We start from the raw sequence: 7,092 nt of genomic DNA, 5'->3' as shown, positions 1-7,092 counted from the left end.
AGCCGGCTGGGAGCAACCCCTCAACTCAGAAGTCGCGCTTTTGTCCCCTCAGAGTTGGTAGGCGTCGCGTTTTTGCTGGGGGTTGAGTTGAAGGGCTCTGCCCGACAGGTCGTCACAGCAGAGCCACCCTCTTAGGGTCGCTCACCTCGCATCCTCCTTTCCTGTTTCCCCACTGGCAGAGAACCCAAAAAGGACATGAAGAAATGCTCCGTGACCCCGCCTGCGGCCTTCTCCTTAACGATGGGGAAACAGGCTCCGGAGTTGTGGGTGTCCGTTCTTTCTGGAATTTCAAGTCGAGAAAGAGGATTAGGGAGTTCATTCATTCACTGGGCAAAGCTTGGCTCACTGGTGCGGCGGAGGCGACCACACCTGCCCCCAAGAACTCACCTTCTGTTGGGGGGAGGGACAGAGCCAGGAGCACCGCTCACACGCAGGATTGCAGTCTGCCAGAAGGACAGGAGGAAGCCAGAGCAGGGTGGGGATACAGAGTGAGGGGAGAGAGGCCACCTTGGATAGATCTATGAGGAGGTGGCATTTACACTGAGTCCGGGAAAGGGGGAAGGAGCCCATGGTTGGAAGATCTAGGAAGAGAGCTTTCCAGAAGGACGGACCAGCAAAGGTGATAACCTTGAAGCAGGAGACAGGACAGCATCTCTGAGGAGCAGCGGGGACACTGGAGAGGGTTCTGTGTGAGCTTTGGCACTCAGGTGGTTCCCAGAGGACACTTTGAGAAACACAGCTCTACGTGCAGAATCAGACCCACTCCCATCTGCAAACTGGCGCTTCTCTCTTTTTTCTTTGCTCGTTGTCTGTCTCCCTGGTACACATCAAGCTCCATCAGGGCCAGGGCTACATGCTACCCCCCACCCACCCAGCACCTTCTGCACTACCAGGCACAGACAGACCAGACTTCTGAAATAATTGTTGGGGTAACGCTCAGGACAATCCCATGGGATAGATTCGATCATCTCAGAGAGACGTGGGACTAGCTGAAGACCAGAGGATGGAGTCGTAGGGCAGGACTTCCCCAACTTCATTGTGCATCCAAGTCTTCCAGATGGTTGGCCCCACCCCCTGAGTTGCTGATTCAGTGGTTTGGAAGGGGCCCTGGGGATACTGATGCTGCTGGGATGGGAATCACACGTTGAGAACCACTGATGCTCAAGACTTGAAACTCAACCCAGTCAGGTCTGACTCCAAAGCCCACATGAGCTATCAGATCCATTGGGGAATTCAAGCCTTTCTTCCAATTGTGTAGGGTCACCTGGGCCTTACAAGTTCCTCTAGGGAGGGCTGTCCCCGGGGGCTGGGCCTATTAGAATTCTGTGCACCTGAGTCAAATGTTGCGGTGACCTGTGCACAGAAGACCCCAAAACACTTGAGTGGACACCATCAGTAAGGACAATTCCTCCCTCTACCCCTCCCCCCTTCCATCCCACATATGCAGATTCATTTGCTGTGCCCAAGAGTTAAATTATTGCCTGATCTTATCCCTGACTTGGGCTAAACTATGTCCAATAAAATTCTTTTAAATCCTTTTAAGGAATTCCCTCTTTGCAGTTCCTCCCTCCCTTTAGAGCTTTCCAGATTTTCAGCTCTTCATATCTTCATTTTCCTCCTGAGCAGCATTCCTTCCCAAGCTGTTGTGCGGACATGGATGTTGATGACGACTGTGAAAGTTTTCGGACAAGATGGGAGTCATGGCTGCTGGCTGAGCACCTAGCAGGTGCGGGGTGATTTGTAGACATCAGAGGCATACCCTGGGCCAATAAGAGGGCTCTGGCTCACAGACCTGTTTTTATTTGGCCCTGCGGGGTTGAATTAATTGCCAACCTTGAAAAATCGGGAGATTTCACATAACATTTTTTCTTTGGAAACATTGTGATACCTGGCTGACATGTCTTATTAGAGCAGTGTGCGGATGCTGGGCGCTGGCCCCGCTTTGCCTATGGTTTGCCCCTCAGCCACATCGTATCATGTAAGTTACCACCGGGCCCCTGGAAGCATGACTTGCTGACCTCTCATCTCGGTAAATTGTTTAGGGTCACCCAGTAAATGGCAAAGCTGGATCTGAATCCAGGCCTGTCAGACCTAAAAGCCCAAGCTTGTCCCTGAAAAAACAAGCTGCTGTTAGTACTGGGGGCAGGAGAAGGATGTGGCGTCTCTGGCCCTGGGGAAATACCTTAAAAGGGAGTCACTGTCAGCGGTTTAAGGATATGCTTTCCTTCCCATTCATAACCAACTGTCAGTAAGTCATAAAGTTCTGGGTTGTTTTTCTATGGCATGAAGGGTTATCCAGAGCTGTCCAAACTTTTTTTATCCATCCTCTCCCATGAGATGAAAAGGCTTGGATTTGCAAGACAACTGGTTGGAGTTAGGAGGTGAGTCTGGAAAGGGGGTGGGGGTGGGGTTTTCTCCCTTAGCTCTCCTGGCAGGGGATTTAACTGTGTTTGTGTGTGTGTGTGGGGGGGTACAGCTTGTTGTAGGAAAGAGTGTTGCTCTGTGAGTGGGGGGGGGATAGAGTGGGGGCAATTCGCCTGCCACCTCTCCTGCAGTCACTGCTCCTTTTAATGCCTCGGACAACCCAAGCAACCTCTGTCCTGCATGCAGTGACCTCACCGTACATTCTACATAACCAGTCCCTTCAGGCCTCCGTCAGTTGTTACCTCTGGACTGGTCTGGGCAGGGAACAGGGTGCAGTGGGGGAGGCTGAGGCCTGCAAGGGCACAACTTTATCTAAGTCTTTATTTTAAAAGGTGATGTTTTGTTCATCATGGATTTGTTTTGTATTAGTTTTGATTTAAACAACAACAATATTGTATCAGAATGTTATTTATCTTGATTACTGAACTTTTTGGTGCGTCTTTAAATTTTGCATCCCAGGGGAATACCCCACCTGCCTCACCCCAGCTCTGCTCCTAGTCCAGGGTGCCCTTGATGGGGAGTCAGGAGACCTGAGTTCTGGTCCAGCCTGTGCCACTAGACTAGCTGTGTGACTGGACATAAGTCCCCTCGGTGCCCCGAGCCTCTCAGTTGCATAATTTATCCAGAGTAGGGCTTATACCTGACTCTCACTCTAGAATGATCTAGGATACCCACTAAAGGTCTGATAGGTTGTGCACTGTGTCCATTTCCTGGGGACTTTGGGGGTCTTGCTGACTTTGGTCATTGTGGGATAGCACTGCCCTTTTCCCAGCACCCTTTGCGAGCGAGGTGTTCCTCTGTGCAAATACCAAATCTGCACAGCTGCAGCATGAATGAGCAATGAAGCCCTTGCTCCTCTTCCCTGCCCTGGGGGAAATGTTTCATTTGGGAACAGTGGTCCTGCACCCTGTCCTTTGACAACTTGCTTCTTGTTCTCCGGTTTCATTCACGGGATCATGGGACTTGCTCACTAAGGACGGAGCAAGAACTCAGGAGACAAAAGACACATTTCTAGCACTAGAAGAGTTTACGTTCTAGCGAGGGAGATCGTACCTAAGCAGATGTGTGTGCTGCAAGAAGTCTGCATGGGGCAGAGGACTTTCAGACAAGTTAAGGCCATATTGAGAGAACTGTACACTGTCCTTCCTCCTGGGAAGACCCTGCATCCTCAGTGCTGACTCCAGGTGCCATTGGCCTAGAGCAGCAGATGAGCACCTTCCTCCAGAGAGTGCTGCAGCGTGATATTATGGATCCACGCTTGAACCAGCAAAGCTCTGAGTTAGAGCTTTCAGTTCCTTCCAACTCCCCATCTCCCTCGATCCTGCCTCTGCATTGTGGTTCGCTCCTCAGGTGTTGCTAGTCCTGACACCCTCAAAGCCCACCTCCTTTCAGCTTTCCTCCATTGCTCGGGGGACGCGCTCACTTTTCTCTCCAAAGCCTCTACCAACTAACAGGTGCTCTGTGTGGAGCTTAATTAAGCTCTGTCTTGAGTTCCTTGTGGTTTCAGCCTGGCCGGCAGGGAGAGGGCACTTGCATGGCACTCAGTAATAGCTGGCAGGGCTTTGCCCCTGAACTCAGAGGGTGCAAACAGACGAATCTTGCTTGGACTGCCATGTTTTTAAAAATAAGGAATAAAATGCCAATACTTGAAAATCAGGAGATCCCACATAAAATTTCGGAGTTCTGACTTCCCTTGAACTCTTAGACGACATGCCACCCTGGAGCTGCATTCCTCCCTGGCAGAAATTGACTAGAGATGGCAGCAACTTTTCCTTTTAGATGGGGCATGGGTTCTCCAGTTTGCCACAGTCCCCACTACTCTTTAATGTCTAACACGGGTCTCCCTTGACTCGTCTATTTCACCTTCCTGGCCCCTATAGGCTTTTGAGAGCTTAACGCCTTCTTTCAACTTTTTTCTTTAAGGGGAGAGACAGCTCATTACAGAGCCATGTACTGGCAGATGCTTAGCGAGGCTCAGAGGGAGGCTGGGTGTCATTGCTGAAGATTGTTGGGTAGACGGGGAGGGAAGACTCAGGAGGGTGGTTACTACGAATCCATGTGTAGATTCTTAGTATCAATGAACTCAGATGAGTGTTTGAACTTAGTGGGTACTATGTTGCTTCACTTGTCCAGATAGAGATAGATTTAATGTGACTATAAAACAGTACGTTTATAAAAATGAAAGTAACTCATTGGGAGGATTTACTATGTGTCAGATACTGTTCTCAGATTTTTACATTTGATTCTCATAATAATCCTGCATGGTCAGTGCAATTATTTGCCCCGTTTTAGAGACGGAGGGAACCGAGACATTGGTAAGCAATTTGCTCAGGATTACACGGCCAGAAAACAAGAAGCTATGATTGCAACATAGACAGAATGACCCTGAACCGCGATTTTAGCAGGATTGGAGGCTCCGGTAGATGATGGCTTTTTAAATTGTTGTCTTCTCTTCATTCTCATTTCCTGGGATTGTAATCTGTCTCCCTCCTGCTAGGAGGGAGGCTTTCTGTAAGGTTTGAGGCTTTCTGTCCTTGGCACGGGGTGTAAGTTAGGTCGCCCACAGCTTTGTTACTGTGGGCTGTTTGCTCTGGAGACTCACAGGAGTACAAGGCTTTAGCAAGAGGAAGACAGGGTGGGGGTGGGGGAGCAAGAAAGCAGTGGGCCTGCCAGCCGGGACCAGGTCCCTTCAGACAGCACATGGATCCCAGAAGCACAGGGCCCCCCAGCCAGGCCCTGGGTATGAGCCCATTCCTCCAGTGTCCCCATGTCTGAGCTCAGCACCCCATTGCACCACTCTGAGCATCCCTCTTGCTGCAGTGGAAGATTTTAGTACCCTTGTCGTTACTTTGCATTGCTTCTGGGCTGTGTTCCCTCTTATTTCATTTTCATCTGAAATCCTGAGCTCACCCTCCTCGCCAGCTGACGGGACCATTTATTTGCAAGGCTGCAGCCAGTCGGAGGGCTGCTGACAGCTAAGCGGAGTACTCTGGGCTTTTGCCACTTGGTTTTGTTCCTGCAGACAGGGATGGAAGACAGGAGAGCATCTTCATTTTGTAGCAACAAAGCTGTCAGGGCCTCAGAGTCTCAGTTCTTATCCCCTTTGCCCCAGAGGGCTCTGCCTCTTGATCTTTTGTCCTTTTGGACTGAAAACCTTGAGAGAGCACATCTTGTGCTTTGCAAGTGTTTTGTCAAATGCCCCTGGATTGCCGTAGTTGGACCAGCTCTGAGAGATTGTGTTGTCAGAACTTACCGTGTTCAGATAATGAAACAAACCCCAGAGAGAGCAAGAGACTTGTGGGGATTGCACAGCAAGTGAGTGGCCGAGAAAGACTGACAGGCTCCAGCCCCAGCCCTTTCACGTTTTACCTGCCTCTTTAGAATCTCGGAGGGTCAAGCCTCAAGGGACCCTCTCCCTATGCACCAACCACCTGGAATGTTCTTCTGCAGCCTTCACGAGGCTGCTCCTTCACTCCCTTCCATCTTGGCCCAGATGCTCCCTCTTCTGAGAGGCGGGCCCTCATGCCTCTGTCTAAAGCATCTCCCCTTCCACCGCATTCTCTCATATCCTCCACATTCTTGTTCCCAGAGCACTGATCAGTATCTGAAATGATCTATCAGAGTTTAATTTATATTGTTATTGTCTCTCCCCCCAGAATGCAAGTTCCATGGGGGCAGGGATGTGCCTGGCGTCTGTCTTACCACTCTCTGTCCAGCACCTGGCACACAAGAGGTGCTCCATAATTATATGTGGGATGAAGGAATAAACCTAGCCAGGTGGATTCCGGAGACTTCAAATGGTCTTTAAACAAGGAAATGGTTTTTAGTAAGAAATGAATTTTAAATGGCTGTGGAATCACTTTCATGTGCTTTAGATAAGATTGTATTTGTGGAAACAAAGTCCAACCCTAAAAATGCTTCAAGGGCCACACATCTAGCCGCGCTTCTATTGGTTCATTTGACACCATTTGCTGAGCTCCGTGTCACACCCTGTGCAAGGTGCCGGACATGCAGTGGCAAGGAGACGCTGGGGTAGCCAGGAATCGTCTCAAAGTGGCTTCAAGGTAAAGGAGCCACTTTGGCTCCACTGGTTCCCATGGTTGAAAAGTCGAGGGGTTGGTCTGCCTGAGTCCAAAGCCCATGTACTTTAAAAACTACTGAAGTAGACTTCACATAGAGTGAAACGCACAGATCTTAAATGTATGGTTTCATCAGCTCTGACAAAGGCATATGCTTGTATCCCTCATATACCTATCAAGGTATGAGGCATTTGCATTATCAGAAAGTTCCCTCCTCCTTCTATCAAACCCTCCTCCCCTGACCCTGCCATCCCAGGGGCAACCACTGTTCCAATGTCTTTCACCATAGATTAGCTTTCTGTTTTCTGCAATTACATGTGAACGGAGTTATATGGAATATACTCTTTTGCGTCTGTCTTCCTTTGCTCAGCATAACATTCAGTGTTGAGCACTGAACTCTGCATGTTGTTGTTTCAAGTATCAGCAATCCGTTCCTTTTCATTGGTGAGTCGTGTTCCGAGGGACACACCACGTGTTGTTTCTCCATTCACCTGTGGATGGACGTTTGGGTGTTTCCAGTTGTGGACTACTGTGGATAAACTTGCCCCCCATATACTAGTACCAGCAGCCCTCAGGACATTAAAAGGGT

This window comes from Rhinolophus sinicus, chromosome 13 (assembly GCF_057876585.1).
Source record: "Rhinolophus sinicus isolate RSI-liver-muscle chromosome 13, RSI-T2T, whole genome shotgun sequence".
Lineage (NCBI taxonomy): Eukaryota > Metazoa > Chordata > Mammalia > Chiroptera > Rhinolophidae > Rhinolophus > Rhinolophus sinicus.
The sequence above is the reverse complement of the archived record's forward strand: the minus strand, read 5'-3'. Positions refer to the sequence as shown.